Genomic DNA, 18286 nt, shown 5'->3' with positions numbered 1-18286 from the left:
ACCCCAATTTTCAAGAGTGGAGATAAACATGACCCAAAAAACTATAGGGGTATCTGTGTGACGAGTAATTTGGGCAAACTTCTATGTAGTATCATCAACACCAGACTCATAGAATTCCTTACAGAACACAGCGTTCTAAGTAAAAGCCAAATCGGATTCTTACCAAATTATCGTACCTCTGACCATATATACACTCTTAAAACCCTAATTGACATTCACGTAAAAATGAACAAAAACAAAATATATTCCTGCTTTGTCGATTTTGAAAAAGCTTTTGACTCAATTTGGCACAAAGGTCTTTTCTTCAAAATTCTAGAAAGTGGTGTTGGAGGAAATACATATGACTTGATCAAATCCATGTACACAAAAAACAGATGTGCTGTTAGAATTGGAAATAAAAGAACAAATTTCTTCACCCAGGGTCGCGGAGTCCGCCAGGGGTGCAATTTAAACCCAACATTGTTTAATATATATATAAATGAATTAGCAAAGTTATTAGAACTTTCTACTGCACCCGGTCTGACTCTGCACGATACCAATGTAAAATTACTGATGTACGCAGATGATCTGGTTCTGCTGTCAGCCACTAAAGAGGGTCTACAACAGAACCGAGACATCCTCCACCAGTTCTGCCAGACATGGTCTCTGAACGTAAACATGAAGAAGACTAAAGTCATGATCTTTCAAAGGAGACACAAGTCTCAGAGTTCACATAATACATTTAAATTAGGCACACACATATTAGAAAACACAAAAAGCTACCCATATTTGGGATTGAAAATAAATCATAATGGAAACTTCAATATGGCTGTGAATGAATTGAAGGAGAAGGGAAGAAGGGCTTTTTATGCCATCAAAAGGAAAATTCCAATTGACATCCCAATTAGGACCTGGCTCAAAATTCTAAATTCCGTAATAAATCCAATAATATTATATGGCAGTGAAGTGTGGGGTCCATTAACTAACCAAGATTTCCCAAAATGGGAAAAACACCCATTAGAAGTACTGCATGCAGAATTGTGCAAAAACCTACTTAAGGTCCACAGACACACTGCCAATAATGCATGCAGGGCAGAACTCTGCCAATACCCCCTAATCATTCAAATTCAAAAGCGAGCCATAACATTTTACACACACCTCCAATCAAGTGACCCCCACTCCTACCACTACAAAGCCCTTCAGAGCCAAGAGATGAACCCAGATAGGAGTCCCCTCTGCCAGCTAGTCAGAAATCTCTGCCCACAAATGCTTCAGGACAGATACCAAAAAATCTGGCCCAACCAAATAATCTCAAAACAAAAAGAAAACTATATAGAATATTGGAACAAATCAACCAAATCTCAAAGTAAATTAGAATTCTATTTGACCCTAAACAGAGAGTACATGGTGGCAGAATACCTGACTACTGTGAGTGAGATAAAATTAAGAAAAACATTGACACAGTACAGACTGTGTGGACACAGTCTAACCATAGAAACAGGCCGTTACAGGCAAAACTGGCTGCCCAGAGAGCCCAGGCTGTGTTCACTTTGCCATCAGGGGGACATTGAGACAGAACTTCACTTCCTGCTATACTGTGAGAAATACAAGGACCTAAGAGAAGTCTTCTTTGATAAAATAAACAAAATTGATGCACAGTTTATCCATCTCCCTGATCACCAAAAGCTACTATACATGTGTGGGGAGAAAAGTCAGTGTACAGCATTAGCTGCAAAATATGTAGACGGTTGTCACAAAATAAGAGAACAAGCCCTGTAAAATGTATCTGAATGGCCACACTTGAAAAATGACTACCCGATCGAGTGACTATTTTGTAAATTAATATGTTTCTTGTTGATTGTCCTTACTGTTATTACTAATGTTATGATATTTTATTGCTTAATATATATGTTATTGTTTGTATGTTGAACTTGCTTTGGCAATAAGTATGTTAATATTTCATGCCAATAAAGCCTATTTGAATTGAATTGAATTGAGAGAGAGAATTTTTTGAATTTTAACGACACTTTATTTATAAATCATTCCAGCATTACAACAAAAAGTATTACACAGTCAACTGTATAACACTTGTCTTTCTTCCAAGAACACCTACAAACAATTTGACAATCAATTTTTAAAAGCACAACAACAACAACAACAACAACAACAACAACAACAACAAAACAACAAAAAGAAAACACCACCAACAACAAAAATCAACCACAACAAAGAAAAAACTCAAATCAGCTCAATTGCCAACACCAACTCATCTTCCATTACAGAGCACAACACTCCTTTATGTGCCCATATATCAGTGAACTGATCTAGGTTGTTCAATGCTCTATAATAATTATAATCTATGCTCAGTCTGGCTTTGATAATTTTTCTGAACAGACATACAGCATCATGATCCAAGATCTGTTCTATCTTATTCCTCCTACTGAGATACACAGCCATCTTTGCTCTCCCTAAAATGAAATTAAAAAGGTGACACTTCTTTCTACAGTATTTAAAACCTAAAATGTACCTCTCTTTCGAGAACACCTCTTCACCGGACTGAAAAAGTCTCTCTAGTAACCCTAGCAGAGGCAGCAGCCTGGAACAGTCCAGAAAACAGTGGAAAACTGTTTCCCTTTGCGCACAAAAAGGACAGTCATGTGAGACGTTAGGGTTCAATATGGAAATAAAAGAATTGACAGCCACTATGCCATGTAAAACCCTCCACTGCAGATCGCCAATTCTTTTGAATAATGGTGGTTTATACAGTGCTCGCCACTCTGGTTTCACCTCATCACTGAGACCAAGGTGCGCTCTCCAGGGAGTGTCACCTCTCCCGTTGAGCTTCTCCTTGTGGAGAACCTTGACTAACGTTAGGTTATGACTATAACCAAGTTCTGTTAGTATAGCGAGGCTCGGCGTCACTCTCTGCACTGTCCTCGCACACGTGCACACGCACTGAATAAAGACCACAATGTACCTTTAATCCCAATATTTGTCTGACCACACCCCTATCAGCTTACCCATATAAGCAGGGGTGGGGCCACCCACTCGCCTCCTTCCCAAGCTTTCACCACAAGGCGAGATCAAGGGCTGCAGCGGCGTCGGACGCCGAGCGTCGCTATACTAACAGAACTTGGTTATAGTCATAACCTAACGTTCTGTATCGTATTAGCTCTCGCTCGGCGTCACTCTCTGCACAAGGGAGGCCGAGCGAGAGCCATCGGCCGACAAATACACCCCGCTGAAAGCCCCCCACAACCATCAGAACAGGGAGGGCCGAGCCCCCCCGACCCACCCTAATGGAGGGCACCCCCCCTATTGGGGGCTTCACGGGAGGGCGACGGACCCGACCGTGCGAAGAGGCACTCAAGCAACTCAACGCACAGGGTGAGCAGACCGTGGCTTGACCCCACGACTACACACACGCACAACCCGCATGCCACCCGGGAACGAACGGAGGAAACAACCTCGTTACTGCCCCCAGAATCACGGGGTCAAGGGCAAACCCAACCCCGTGGCAAGGCCATAGCAGCGGAGCGCAAAGGAAGACCCAGACCCACCAAAGGGACTGGACCCCCTGGAACGGGGGCCCGGAGAAGTCCATGATGCCAGCATCAAGACCCCACCAGGTGGGCACTTAGTGACCCCGCCCCCCACATCGCCAGCGTATTCGGACAAAGGCCCCTCAGCCGAGCGGGCCCTGTCCCCCCAATAGTACACCGCCTGGCACACTGACCCTGCAGAACAGGCAGTCAGCATGGCCGTAAGCACACAAAAAAGGTTAACCAACGGAAGCAGGCAGCGCACCGGGGAAAAACCAGGCAACAGGCTGTTAACCCTAGCCTGGAGACTGCGGACGAGACAGGCGCCAGAGGGGACAGCTGAACACAGCCGCCCCGGCGGAAGGCGCGTATGCTGGCGTTGTTGCATGACCAAGCCTCCATTTAAAAAATCCCCACCCAGAGGGGTTGAGGCAGAGAAGGCTGACACGATTGGCAGACGTCATGAACGTGCAGGGGCACCCTCAACCGGTGAACCCGGGAGTTGACACTGCTCCAACACACCAGGGAATCAACCACCTTGGTGTTACCCAATGCGGCGGTTGTTCCTATAACCCCTCAAGAAAAACCTCCAAAACACACCTGCGAGTATACACCGGCTATACCGCAGTACAAGTGTTTCAGTTTTCAAAAAGGGTTAACCCAGGCCTACGGGTCGACGAAACATTACTTCGGACCGGGCCTGGCGATACGGGAAGCACAGGGTCACCAGAGGAGGTCAAAGACCACCCCAACAGGCCCCTCTTCGCCATGCGTGAGAGAAGAGCAAAAAAGAATGGAGAACCAGCACCAAGCACACCGTACTAGGTATTCCCAGGCGGTCTCCCAACCAAGTACTAACCAGGACCAACCTGTGTAGCGGCCGAGATCCGACGAGATCGAGCGTGTACAGGTTGGCATGGCCGTAAGCCATTACGACAGTGCTGAGTAAAAAATTTACCCAACCAGGGTCTCCATAGCGCTTAACCCTGTGACACCCGGACCGACCTGGCATTTTTCCCCCTGAAAAAAGCCCAAGTCCCTCAGGGTACCAGAACAGCAGATCTGCATCCCCGGCGGACAACGGGTTCAACTGATCCGGACCAGCGTGACCAGAACCAGTCCCGTGCCATAACCACGCCGACATGCCTACTCCAGGAGAAAGGGCAGATATGCGTGTTGATCTTAACATGAAAAGAAGGCGCCACCCAGACGTTCGGGCGAACCGCGCCCGGTGGCCCACCCCCAGGGCGTGAGACCCCTCTACATATGTTCAGATCCATTCCGTCATCATCCCCCAGACATGAACGAGAATCCGTCGATAACCAACCCAGGTCGTGGGATGTGGTCGTCGGAAGAGGAAAAACCTCCATCCCAGTTGCTTTATAAAAACGCCGTTTTAACCTCAAGCAACCAAGGCGTGCCAGTCAGTCGCCTGTTTACAGCGAGCTAGCACTATACGTGCGTCGGGACACACCCACATCAATGAACAGGCTATTTAGACCTGTCATTGAATCCCCAAGGCGCCCAGGGGAACGACAAGAGGGGTGTGACACTTCCTAACTCCAACTCTTTTTAATAGAAAAGAAGGAAGCACCAACAGTATGTATCCCAGTCTACACAGCCGGGGGTAAATTTTTTTCACATTTTTACATCCCACCACCCTCCCATAGGAAGGAGACGGGAATCCCCAGAGAGACTTCCCACGCGAGCTGTACAGATTGAAAAGAATATATTGCACCTTGAGCCATGTAAAAAATTGGTTTTAGGGCTCTCCGGGGAAGAGGCACTGAACCCATACACACTCAATAATCGAATTGAATCGAATACATACACAATAGAATAGGACACCTTCTAGAGGGTCCACTCACCTTGACAATCTGAGGAGGAGGCTCTGTACTCTGAAGGAGGCTCCCTCACATGGAAGGAGGAGTCCGAACTCACAGAAGGCCCGAATAGGCGTTTGGTGAGGAGGAGCCCTGACCACCCCCCGAAAACAGATCCATCACATGGACCTGAACAGCACACGGAAGTCCTACCAACAGAGACGCGCACGGTGACGTACTCTATGGCGGGGGAATTTCTGCTGTGCCGAACCGCAGCGTGACAGGAACCTTGAAGGACAGGGGGTGTACCCCTGACCAACAGAAAAAAGGGGGAGAGGAAAGGTTACCAGTTCACCCCTTTACGACCCCACACCCATGATACGATGTAATGACAAAAAGAGAGTATGACACAGTCATAGTCAGCTCTATGAAGCGTTTGACAGCTTCACACAGCGCATGAGCTAACCTGCTATCTGATTTTTACTAAGGAAAAAACACAGAATAGAGAGGGCTCTCTAAGAGCCCCGGTCCAAACTTACACATGTGCTTCTGTGGCCAGTCCAACCCAGTTGTAGGTCACATGACACACACAACCCATCATCACCTACAAAAAATGGCAAAAACACTCTACAGAGGAACGCCGTTTTTCATAATGAGAGAATACATAATTCTCGATTAGTATCGGCCACAGGCCTTGCTAAGCACACACGAAAGCGACCAACAATCTTTTCTTTTAGGAAAATAAAGGTTCTCCAGCAGATTTAGCACAACCTCAGCAATCAAGCTAAGGGTTACATCGTATCCCTACCACACATTGACACAATGTAGTGCAACAACATGTCCACACTGATAGGAGGATGAAGAAGTCCCCAGGGAACCGGGGGGAAAAACACAATCCTCCTACTTTACCCTTAATACGGCCAGTTTAAAACAGGAAAACCTGTTAATATGTGAACACACTGTTTATTGTCATTACAGGCTGAGAAAAGAATCATTCTTTACTCATTTGTCACTAAGCATAGCTTCATAGGTTAGTTAACCCCCTTAGTTGTGAGTACACGGTACATATAAACACACATGATGTTTCTCACACAACAACCAGATCATTTTCACATCTGTAACAACAACCCGATTTGCACGGAGAAGCTAATTACCAGTGACAAGACAATTCACACATAACTCGCGTCGTATCCTAAATGTATTGCAGCAACACACGTTTTTGGAAAACATCGTTATTTACAAAACATTTAGAAGGTAAAGCCAGAAGACGTGTATAAGGTCTGGCCAAACCTAGCCTACCCGGAGCGTAGATCAACGAAGTGCAGTCTCAAGGCCCCGTAGTAAACACAGCCGTCCTGTGTTGCCGACCCGGCCAGCGTCGCCGCTCCAACCCATCGCTACGGTCCCCTTTGTTGACGCAATCCTTGCCGTCCTGGCTCAGGGCAGGGTCGACGAACATCCCCTGTCAAAGATGACGTCGTAGTCAAGAGTGTAAAACATGTTATAATCAAAGCACGTTCAACAGAGTAGCATTAAGCTAACGGCCTCCCTAACCGTCGGACGCTACCGCCCCAGCCCGCGAGACGCCTAGCGAACGGCGCGCGCGCGACCAGAGAGTAGCTTCGAATCCCCCCGCCTCTCCCCGTGAGGGAGAGGAGAGTCGGGAACCGTGGCGGCGCGCGAGGTGCCGGAGCCACCCCGCGCTGGACCTAGGCCGATAGCAGCAAGCTAACGTTCCCCAGCCTAACCTAGTAGGCCACCTAGTGATCACAGCAGGCTAGCGCCGCAGCTAACAGCTGACTGGCTAACAGTAGGCCACCACTAGCACGTAAGCTAAGCAGCTATCACCTGAACGTGTACACAATGATATAACACTCACCCAGACAGGCCGCCGTTCTGAAACCCTCCTCACTTTTTAAGAGAAAAGAGAAACAAGATGTTAACACAGTTTTACAACAGTGATTTTACCACACCCGACGGAGCCAGCACAATACCCAACTGGCCTGTGTAGCTGACTTTGAACACAGATCTTCCGCTATCGAACATCTATGCCCATATCTCCTCGTGAGGGAATACTCTCATTTGGATATGAAAGAAGGGGCCTACACGGTGACAGAGAGATATCCACTCGTCCAGAAAACATAGGGATCACCAGTGTTAATGGTCGTGGCCCACTAGTTAAAACTATAATGGGCTTCAGACCAAGGTCTTCTGTCGCCTAAGAGGCTGAACAAAGGACCCTAGCCTGGGGCCGGTTTTCATAAACATTGTCAATTAGCCCCCATAGCACTAACAGACAAGTGGAGCCTGCCAGCAAAACATAACTCACCAAACCTGGAACCCACCGCTTCTCACAACAGCGGCGCGTCCTACAGCCCAGCTGTGTCTTTACCGCAACCAGCACACAGCAAGGACTGCAGTTGGAAAAGCATGTAGCGGCGCGAACTCCCAATACGAAAACCGGTGGAGGATTTTTAGAATGATCATCATCTTCCAGACACTCCAGTACGAAGACAATATCGCCGTATTTTCTCGAAAATAGTGAGAGAGAAAATAAAGGTATGATGTCAACGTATCCTTGTTTTCCAACTCTTCTCCTACCATCACATCACTTCAAGTGTGGGGATCTACCGAGGCACTTCCTTGTGGTGAAAGCGAGAAGGAGGCGAGTGGGTGGCCCCACCCCTGCTTATATGGGTACGCTGATAGGGGTGTGGTCAGACAAATATTGGGATTAAAGGTACATTGTGGTCTTTATTCAGTGCGTGTGCACGTGTGCGAGGACAGTGCAGAGAGTGACGCCGAGCGAGAGCTAATACGATACAGAACAGTCTGTACAAACATTTTCCATCAACCTCATCAAAAAACACACCAGAAACATCTCCCATTGCTAAAAGAGGCCCTGTGCAATTTTTTAAATCAGGCTGCAGCTTAAACGTAGGAAACATATCCTCATCACTAGTATGGCACAAGCCACCGGCCTCCATAAAAAAGTCTCTGAATGAACTGGAGTCGAAAAGTTGCACCCCTACTGCACAGATGCACAAGACCCTGCCCACCCTCCTCCTTGGGCAAATACAAAACACTCTGGGGCACCCAGTGCAGCTTGTCCCAGAAAAAATCTAAAAAACAAGCTTGAATTTTAGGGAGAAGGTCTATTGGGGAATCAACACACATGAGATGATGCCACAGTTTAGAAGACACTAGGTTATTGATTACCAGAAAACGGCCCCTATACGACATGTTTGGTACAATCCACTTCCATTTCTTTAAACGGCATTGAGCTATTTCCAGTACATTTTCACAGTTTTTTCTTTAAAAGTCTCATCCCCTAAAAAAACTCCCAGATATTTGAAACCTCCCTTTTTCCAATGCAGGCCCCCTGGTAAAGTGAGTCTGCTGCACAACGTACCCACCATGAGTGCTTCGCTCTTCCCCCAATTGACCTTAGCCGATGAAATCAAAGCAAAACGTCCCACATTTTCAACTAACACATTGATGTCCTCTTGTTTATTTATAAAAATAACCAAGTCATCTGCATATGCTGAAAGCTTAAAAGGTGGAATGCACCCAGGGACACTTACCCCCGAGATGCCTGCCCTGAGCCTGCGTAGCAGGGGTTCAAATGCCAGGGAATAGAGCATTCCCGACAAAGAACACCCATGCCTAATATCCCTCTGGATTTTAAAAGGAGCACTCAAACCACCATTAATCTTAAGCACATGTCGTATCATTTGATAAATATAGCTCACAAAACTCTATAAGGTGTGAAATATGAATGCATTAGACTTGCAGTCTTAAATAGTCAAAAGGGTAGGTATATCTTGAAGTCATACTGACTGATTCACTTTGCTAAAAAGATACGCTGGGACAAAGCCCACTAGCTGGCTACGGTTATAATTTCTATAGGGGGTTGGCTGATCAAGCAGACTAGAACAATAGTGGGATTTTAGTTGCCCTGGAGGGTAGGAGTTGATATTTACATTTAGAGTGAGTAGGTAGATAATTCTATTTATACAACAGGAAACCTCAGTAGTAGCTGCCAGGCCGAGGAAGCTTAGGACAATGGGCCACCTGGCTGTTATCTAGCTGAGACTTGTGACACAGGATACTGACAAACTGGTCAGATGAGGTTTTAGGAGGAAACTATCTTCAATATCTTAAATGTGTTTTTACTGATTTAGGATGCTTACAAGTAATGTGAAATACTTGCAAATATTACTGTTATGTTGGACTGATATGGAAAAAAAATATGAAATATGCTGTGTTTATGACAGAAAGTCATCGAGGTTACAATCAAGCCTTTTATATAAACCAAACTGGAAGAATACCCAACGTGCTGAGTAATAGCTGTTTGAAATAGATATAGAACTAAGCTAAAAGAATAATTATAAAACTATGAAACTGGGCTTGATGGTAACAGACAGTGATTCTCATCTCACATAAAGATTCTACTAGTTAAAAGTAATATGTCTGTGTTTAGAAATTAGATGAAACAATGTGGTACAAATAGGAGCAACTGAGCCTTGGTGAATCAAGTGGGAACATATTTTCAATGATAACTAAATATAAACTGTTTGTAGCTATTCAACTTAAGTTAAAAGGACTGTTCTGAGACTTAATACCACAGTTATTAAGTCTATTTTTAAACTAGCAAATAGCCCTTCTAAGGCCCACCTCTTTTGAGATTTGAACTGTGAATGCTGGTGATTGGATGAGACCATTTGGGTGAGGTCATGGATGACCTCACTTTGAGGAGTTTCGCCTCGTTGATAAAAAGGGGGGTGGGAAGGACAACAAAAACAGACCGGGAACAGAACACACCACCCCCCACCCAGAGGACGGCGAAACGGCAAGCAGCGGAACACACGAAGAAGAAGCTTTTTGAAACGAGAAAAGAATCCTTGTGTTGTCGCCAGACAACAAAGGGAATCACCAACTCATCAAACCAATGAAGACCATTCTTTAATCTACTCTCTTAGACTGATTTTCAATGACAAACGGCATATAGTTTGCGACCATTGAAAATCATTGCACAATTAATTTCCCCTGGAAACCAGAATCATTGTTATTTCACTTTTTTACTTTGAATTAAAACAGATCTGAGACAACTTCTTCTCCTCATTGATGCTTCCTCCTGCTTCGCTGCCGTCCTACAAGACCGTGATGGTTTTTATAAGTAAATATGTTTTAAGGTGTAGTTAGAAACACAATGCAGAGTAAGGTAGTTAGATGGTTTTATAAGATAAACCCTTATTCCTTTTTACTATACACACTCTCAATGTTACTGTACAAAGCCTTGATCTTGGCTATGAGACCTGGGCTGAAACCAAAGGCCTCTAGAGTTTTCCACAAGTACTGGTGTTCAACCCTGTTAAAAGCCTTTTCCTGATCTATGGAAATAAGACCAGTTTCCAAACCCAATGCACTAGAGATGTCCAAAAAATCCAGAATCAGAAAAACATTGTCACTGACCAACCTGTCAGGCACACAATAGGTCTGGTCACGATGGATCACCTGCCCCATTACCTCTCTCAGCCTGGTAGCTAGCACCTTGGAGAGGAGCTTGTATTCTGTACACAAAAGTGAGACAGGTCTCCAGTTCCTGATCTCCATTAAGTCTCCCTTCTTTGGCAACAGTGTGAGTACTGCCCTTCTGCAGCTCAGCGGCAGCTGCCCTCCAATAAGACTATCAGGAGAGCTTCCCCCAACACTGCCCACATGGTCTTATAGAACTCTACAGGTAATCCGTCTATACCCGGAGCTTTCCCATTTGCCATGCTCTGCAGGGCAGTATTGAGCTCATCAAGAGACACATCCGCCTCCAGCTCTGCACTGGACTCTTTCTCTACCTTTGGTAGGCCTTCATAGAAACCATGAGATTCCTCCTGCACCTCTCCAAGTTCAGACTGGAAGAGGCTACTATAAAAACCCACAGCATGCCTCCTGATGTCAGTGGACTCAGACAGTATCTGACCTGTGTCTGAGCGCATGCTGTGGATGAGCCTCTTCTGCCCATTCTTGCGCTCCAGACCGAAAAAGAAACGGGAAGATGCATCAATCTCTGAGATGTTTCTGAAACGTGACCTCACCAGAGCACCCTGTGCTGAAATACCTAACAGGTCAGCCAGAGCAGACTTTTTAACTTTGAGAGCTCCAATATGGCCTTGATCTCCTGTGGATTCTGCTAGCTCTTGAAGCTCCTCCACATCAATCTCCAGAGCCTTCATAGATCTGGCGATATCCCTAGTAACATTTAGAGTGTACTGTTGGCAGAACTGCTTAATTTTGCACTTCCCCACATCCCACCACTGCTGTAGTGAGATAAAACTGGCCTTTGTCTGCTTATGAACCTTCCATAAGAAGGTAAAAGCGTCCCTAAAATTTTGATCAGTTAAAAGAGACGTATTAAAATGCCAGTAAGCACTTTGTGGCTTTACACACTTGATAAAAACAGAACAGTACACAAGAGAATGGTCAGTAAAACCAACAGGGGTTATATAACAATTGTTAAAAACACTAAAATGGTGTTTAAAACAATAAAACCGATCAAGTCTGGCCAATGATAATAAATCTCTAGTGTGAACCCATGTGTATTGCCTCTGCTTTTGATGCATTCGTCTCCACACATCACTCAGCTCATACGTCTCAATCACCCTAGAGAGACGACTACGAGATGCAGAGTGAGGCTCTTGATGGTTCCTATCTAAAACGGGGTTAACAGTACAGTTAAAATCCCCTCCCAGAAATAAAAACTCTTCATTATCACAACCCTTAATAACATCAGCCAAAGAATCTAAAAAACACATTCTTTCCAAACCAACATTTGGGGCATAAACAACAATAAATACCATTTTCACCTTCTCATATAACACTCTTACTTTCAAAAGACGTCCCTTTACAACCTCCTCAATCTCACATGACTGTGGCAAAAATTGTCTGGAAAATAAAATCCCCACTCCACCACTAGTACTGGTTTTATGGCTTAATATAAGTAATCAACTGGGGAAGTTTCATTGTGATATCTATTAGTTAATTTTTTTACCCTATTCACCTGCAGTGTCTCCCCTTAAAACTATTTTTCCATTCCATTCTCTTTTCCAAGCCACTGTATTATCCTCAGTACTGTGCGTCTCTTGGACAAGCATCACATCAATATTTTTAAAATCCATTAGTTGATAAAGAGATGCCCTCTTTGCATCATATCTTGCACCATTTAAATTTAGGGTACCTACTTTAAATTCTGCCATGAGAAAATATCCAAACTGCAGGACATAAAATAATAAAAGGAGACCAGATAACTTAAACATCATTGGAGATTTTTGATCTTGACCTTTGAACATGTTTCCTTAAACGATAAATCTCCTGATCAGAGAAACCTTCGTCAATCTTGTCATTGCGTTTCATTAGCCACTTAGCGGACTCAACAAATAGCTTTACATCAGGAAAAAAACGTTCCACCTTAACTGCCCTTGAGCCTTTAGTATCCTGTAGAAAACGTTTTATTCTAGTTAAAGAATACCCATCCCTCCTGTCAGCCTGAGACTGAGTGGGAGGCAGAGACTCCGCCTCATCACTGAAGTCAGAGTCTCCACTGTCACTGTCTACCTCCTGCTCAGGTTGACACTCTTTTGACTGACCTCAGTTTTCCTTTTTTGGGAAATTTTGGTAACATCAGCATCAAGTTCCATTTCCTCCTCATTTATGCTACACTCTACTTCTCCAGCAGCTGATCCAGTGCATTTGCCCAGTCTGATTATTTCTTCACCTCCGACCCCTGTCTTCTGACCTCCCACTTCTTCACCCTCCTCGACCACAGTGATCTCCTCAACAGCCTTCGCTCTTCCCTTTTTCTCCACTTTTTTCCAATTAGAATTCACATTTAATCCTGCCTCCGCTACCAAACCTCTTTCTTCCTGCACCTGCTCACCCTGTTCTGCCCCCTCTACCAGGTCTACCCCCTCCTCCTGCTCACCCTGTTCTGCCCCCTCTACCAGGTCCACCCCCCCCTGCACCTTCTCACCTTGTCCTGTCTTCTCCACCAGGCCTCTCCTCTCCTCCTGCACCTGCTCACCCTGTCCTGTCTTCTCCACCAGCCCCCCCCCCCCTCCCACTGCAACTTATCACCTTGTCCTGTCTTCTCCACCAGGCCTCTCCTCTCCTCCTGCACCTGCTTACCCTGTTCTACTCCCTCCACCAGGCCTCTCCCCCCCCTACACCTTCTCACCTTGTCCTGTCTTCTCCACCAGACCTTCTCCTGTTCCTTTCCTCCCAGAGGTTCTCTCTCGACCCTTGTTGGTGCTCGAGCCACTTGGACCTGCCCTGGGTGATGGCGGTGTTTGATCAGACGACCCAGGCCTCTTAGTAGGACAGGACCTAATCATATGACCTTCCATCCCACATCCAAAGCATTTCATCGTGTCTGAAGTTATATAAATAGTGTGGGATATTAGTAGATATCCTGATGAAGAATGTCTCAGTCAACCGAGGCTTGGATAATAACAAGGGTTTATTAACCAAACAGATAGAATACATAGAGAGAATGGCTGAGGGTTTCCCCCCAGGTGATCAGCTTAATTACCCAGGTAAGAAGACCCGGATAGATCTCAAGAGGAGATCTATATAGTTAACAGGAGGGGGTGTGGTCCCATTTGATAGGTCAGATGGGGGGGGGGGGGGGGGGGGTACAGGTAATGGGGACACAGGGGAGGGGAGTGTCTTATTCCACAGAGAGGGGGGGGGCACAGGTAAGGGGATATAGGGGAGGGGACTATATTTACATGAGAACATTAGATATTATACCACAATACTCACTTTTCTTTCTTATAATTTGGGTGAGATTAATGTATAATATACCAGGATTGTTTGGAACAGGTAAAAGTGAAAATAGAAAACAATTAAAATAATGAAAATTTTGGCCAATGTGATTTGGTTGTTGGCATAACAGTTTAAAATAGAATTATTTACATACATGATTCATGACATGATCGACTGGACTGCGGTCTGTGTTATTTTGATATCAGAGATGTGGGAATAGATGTCACCCTTTTCTTTTATTAATCGCTCAAAATACCTATATCAATGAGTGGTCCTCAACTCTGATATCAAACAACACTTAACATACTCATTAGAAGCTATCGCTGTGCAAATATCTTGGCATACCTTCAGTCGTTCATGTCGTGACTCAGGGGAGCTAATGTGATCTGGTTGTACATACAGGCATCGTAAACCAATTAAATACATGCACTGTCTCTGTGTGGTCAGAGTGCACAGGGTGAAAAAACAAAATTGTGTGCATAATTATTAGGAATAGGATTTACACATAAGGCTAATGTGTACAAAAACATTTTAACAACCGTTAACCTGGTGGTTAATAAAACTAACATGATTGATTATGGGAAACTGTTCAAAAATATATATATATATATATATATTTGCACGTTTTATGATGATTCTTGATGAAATTACTTAGGATCCAGTTGTATTTACCCTGAGTTTGAGTGTCACTTTCATCTGTGATTGCCTCAGTTTTGTTGGTCTTTACTTAGAATCAGGCAATTTTCTCCATTTCTTCTCTATAAATGAGGAGATAAAACGTCTTATGCATCGCTTCTGTATGTAATTCTAGTGCATATACTATCAATGGTTCACCATACAGGTGCAAAACAACGTTACATGTCCTCTTCTATGAGAGAATAAAACAACTGATTCTTTCTTGTCTGACAATACAATTTTGTAACCTAAGTAATTCAAATGTGATGTAATGTGATCATGTGGTCACTTCTTCCTTCAGCAATACATTTTAGCTCATTATTACTAACCATTGTTAATGCTTTCTCATTGATTTCTTTTCATCACATCCCTAGTTCATCGTTTTGCAGATACATACAATTGTGTGAAAAGTTTCCTGCTTGTGAAGGTATTAATCTGAATGATGTTGCGTCGTTGTTGACAAGGTGTTCTCTGTCGGCCGTGTGGCAGGGCCAAACAGTAACACATAAAAATTAAATAAATACATAACAATGTGGACACTGTGTTCAGAAGTCTCTTGGTTCACAGGTCTCTGATGATGTCTCTTCTTGACGATGCAGTCGGGAACATTCACTGGTCGCCGTTCATTCCCTGTCAAGGGTCACCTGTAGCAGTCAACTATAGTGGTCTTGCAGACTCTTTTCCTAGAACCTGTGTTGTTCTCCACCACCATCACATGTCTGCCACTGTGCTCACGCTTGGCCCCTATCAGGCCTAGAGACATGGTGGTCAGGGCGTTCTTGAACGTGCTGTGTGGTGGTTGGTCCCCCCCGTTCCTCGTCATCGCGGTACTAGAGGGGCGAGGGGGCGGGCGTTTTTGAATGTGTTGTGCTGGTTTCGCTGTCCTCTCCTCGTCATTGCGGTACCACTTGATGGAGGGCGAGGGCCCGCCGGTGTAGTGGCTAGTCAGTAGGACGCTCTCTCTCACACGGATGACAATCTTGTCATGGGAATCCACCTTGATGGTCGGGGACTTCGGTTCTCGTTTGCAGATGGTCTGCCGCGGGTCGCCGGGGTGGGGCTGCATGTCGTCCTTTCTGTCTCTGCTCCCCTTCCTTTGGGGACGTCTGTGTTGCGTGGGCTGGTGGTTCTCCCATGGTTGTTGTCGTCGTTCTGGTTGTGTCCGCAGCTCCTTGGCGGCGTCCCTGGTGGTAGTATGCTGTCGTGGGTCGCTCAGGTCGCTGGGTTGTGTTCCTCGTCCTGTCCTCTCACCAATTCGTGATCTGAGGATGATAAAAACTGCCTTAGAAAACTCCTCACATAAATGATTCAACGCCTTTCTGCTAAAGTGGAAAATCATTTTGGGATTAATTCAATTCATTGCAAATAAAATCATTTAATTGAAAATAGGAAATGCAAGCCAATTGCATTAGCAGTGATTCTTTATGTTAAGAAGGTCACATTCACTACAATCTTATCAGATCTTGTATCTAACTAGATCTTACAGCATTAGGCTTTAAATAAAATTAGTAAATGAATGGCCAAAGTCTTGAATCAGATAAAATAGTCTGTGGTGTTAAATTGAAGTTGATCTTACCTCAGGATGCGTTGGGTGTGCCTCAGGATACTTACCTCGCCACGACTTCTCTGGCGTTATTCACGTCTCAGTGTGGCTCGTCATAATTTAGCATGGGGAAAAAACATAAAATCTAGGTAGTCAGTTAATTTTGCATGAAAAACAATCATTCGTTTTGTCATCTAACCCTAACTAACCTTACTGTCATGCATTTGTCCTAATAAACTAACCTACACTGTAGCACTCAACACTAATAAAACTAACCTACACTGTGGCACTCAACACTTTGATGAACATTGTTACTCAGCTGATAGAGTTGTGCCCTTTTTGATGTCCTGTCATACAGTGTCAGCTAAATGATCAATGTACGTGTATACCTTGTACATTTAGATAATTGTGTTTCAATTTTGTGGTTGATATTTTGCAGTCATGGAAATGTATTAGTTGTTAAAAGAATAGTCTAAGGAATAGTCATGCATGTTATTGGTTATAAACAGAGAATAGAAGGAGGGGATTGTAAGTAAAGTTGTTTTCATCATTAATCTTTCATCTCGGGCACTTCTCTAATTCATGTGCCTCTTGAAAAGAGATGATGAAAACGACTGGTTAGTTATTGTTAGTATGGGAGTTAGGTAGATTTTCATAACTGCAAATTCATCACCTGTGTCTAATTCATGTTAATTAAGTGGTTCTCTGTTGCCATCCACCGCCAGGTGAGTTCATCAAGTCTGTGGTCACGAGTGCAGGCATTTGCATTGCTTTGTCTCCCAAGTGCCCACTCTGAAGAAATTTACATGTGGGTGTTTGGATGTAGATTTGTTCCGAATGGTCAATCGATTGTCTCTCAGCTCCACACGACCTTCGGCTGAGTCTTGTGGTAACAAAGAGAAAATCTGCATCTAAAGCGATACTTCCTACTATACTAAGTGGAGATACTAAGTTGAGTCTCTATAGGTGTGGTCAGACTGGCTATTTGCATTGTCTTTCACTCCACATCGTCCTCAGCTGGTTTGAGTGAGTGTTTTAAACCCTGCTTTGCAATTCAATCCAGAGGCAAATCCGTCTGCCTCTCCTAATTGTCTGCCTGTTTCCTGCAAACACAAAAATATATTAGTGACGCTTTGACTGTCTGGGTTGTGTTGATTAGAATCCTATTTAAAACTATAGCTTCTGCATCTCGTCTCAGAGCCTGACTGAAAATAAAAACACATGTTAATTTTCCACTTCTAATACCATTTGAGTGGGTTCTTTGTTGATCGTCTGTGAACTTAACAAAACATCAGCTATTTCTCATCCATCCCGTCCTAGGATGTAATGATAGTGTTATCATTTATCAATCATATCGCATATGTACACAAGCATCATATGAATGTGGAACCACACATTTTGAATCATGTTTAAAAATGTCTTACAATGGAAAGGGCTAGTTATCTTTCATTGGTTCTTTAGATAAACACATTAACTCAAGTGAATATAACCTAAACATCTTACTTTTAAACATAATCTATGTTGTTTGTGTTTCAAGTTTTCAACATTGAAAGCTTATAAAGTCTAATCTAATGCTGTTTATGTGGACTACAATTCCTGTACTGCCATATACTGGGAACCGGAAGTGTTTGTTTAGCTCCCCGTATTGGTCAGGGTACGCCCACAGATGTATTATAATTCTGAAACAGACATTGTAATTAGCTTTATGTGACTTATAATGTGTAAATTAAAGCAACATAAACACTCAAGTGATCTGAGATAGTTGTAATTTAAATGGGGGACCCTGATGTAAACAAATCTGGTATTGAAAATGGGGGACCCTGATGTAAACAAGACTAAAGTCTCTCTCTGGTCTGCATCCCCTTAACAATTGTGTATTGAGCTGTGCTGTATTGTACCCATTCTGC

Source organism: Notolepis coatsorum, assembly GCF_963971535.1.
Source record: "Notolepis coatsorum genome assembly, chromosome: 5".
Lineage (NCBI taxonomy): Eukaryota > Metazoa > Chordata > Actinopteri > Aulopiformes > Paralepididae > Notolepis > Notolepis coatsorum.
Note: the sequence above shows the minus strand (reverse complement) of the source record.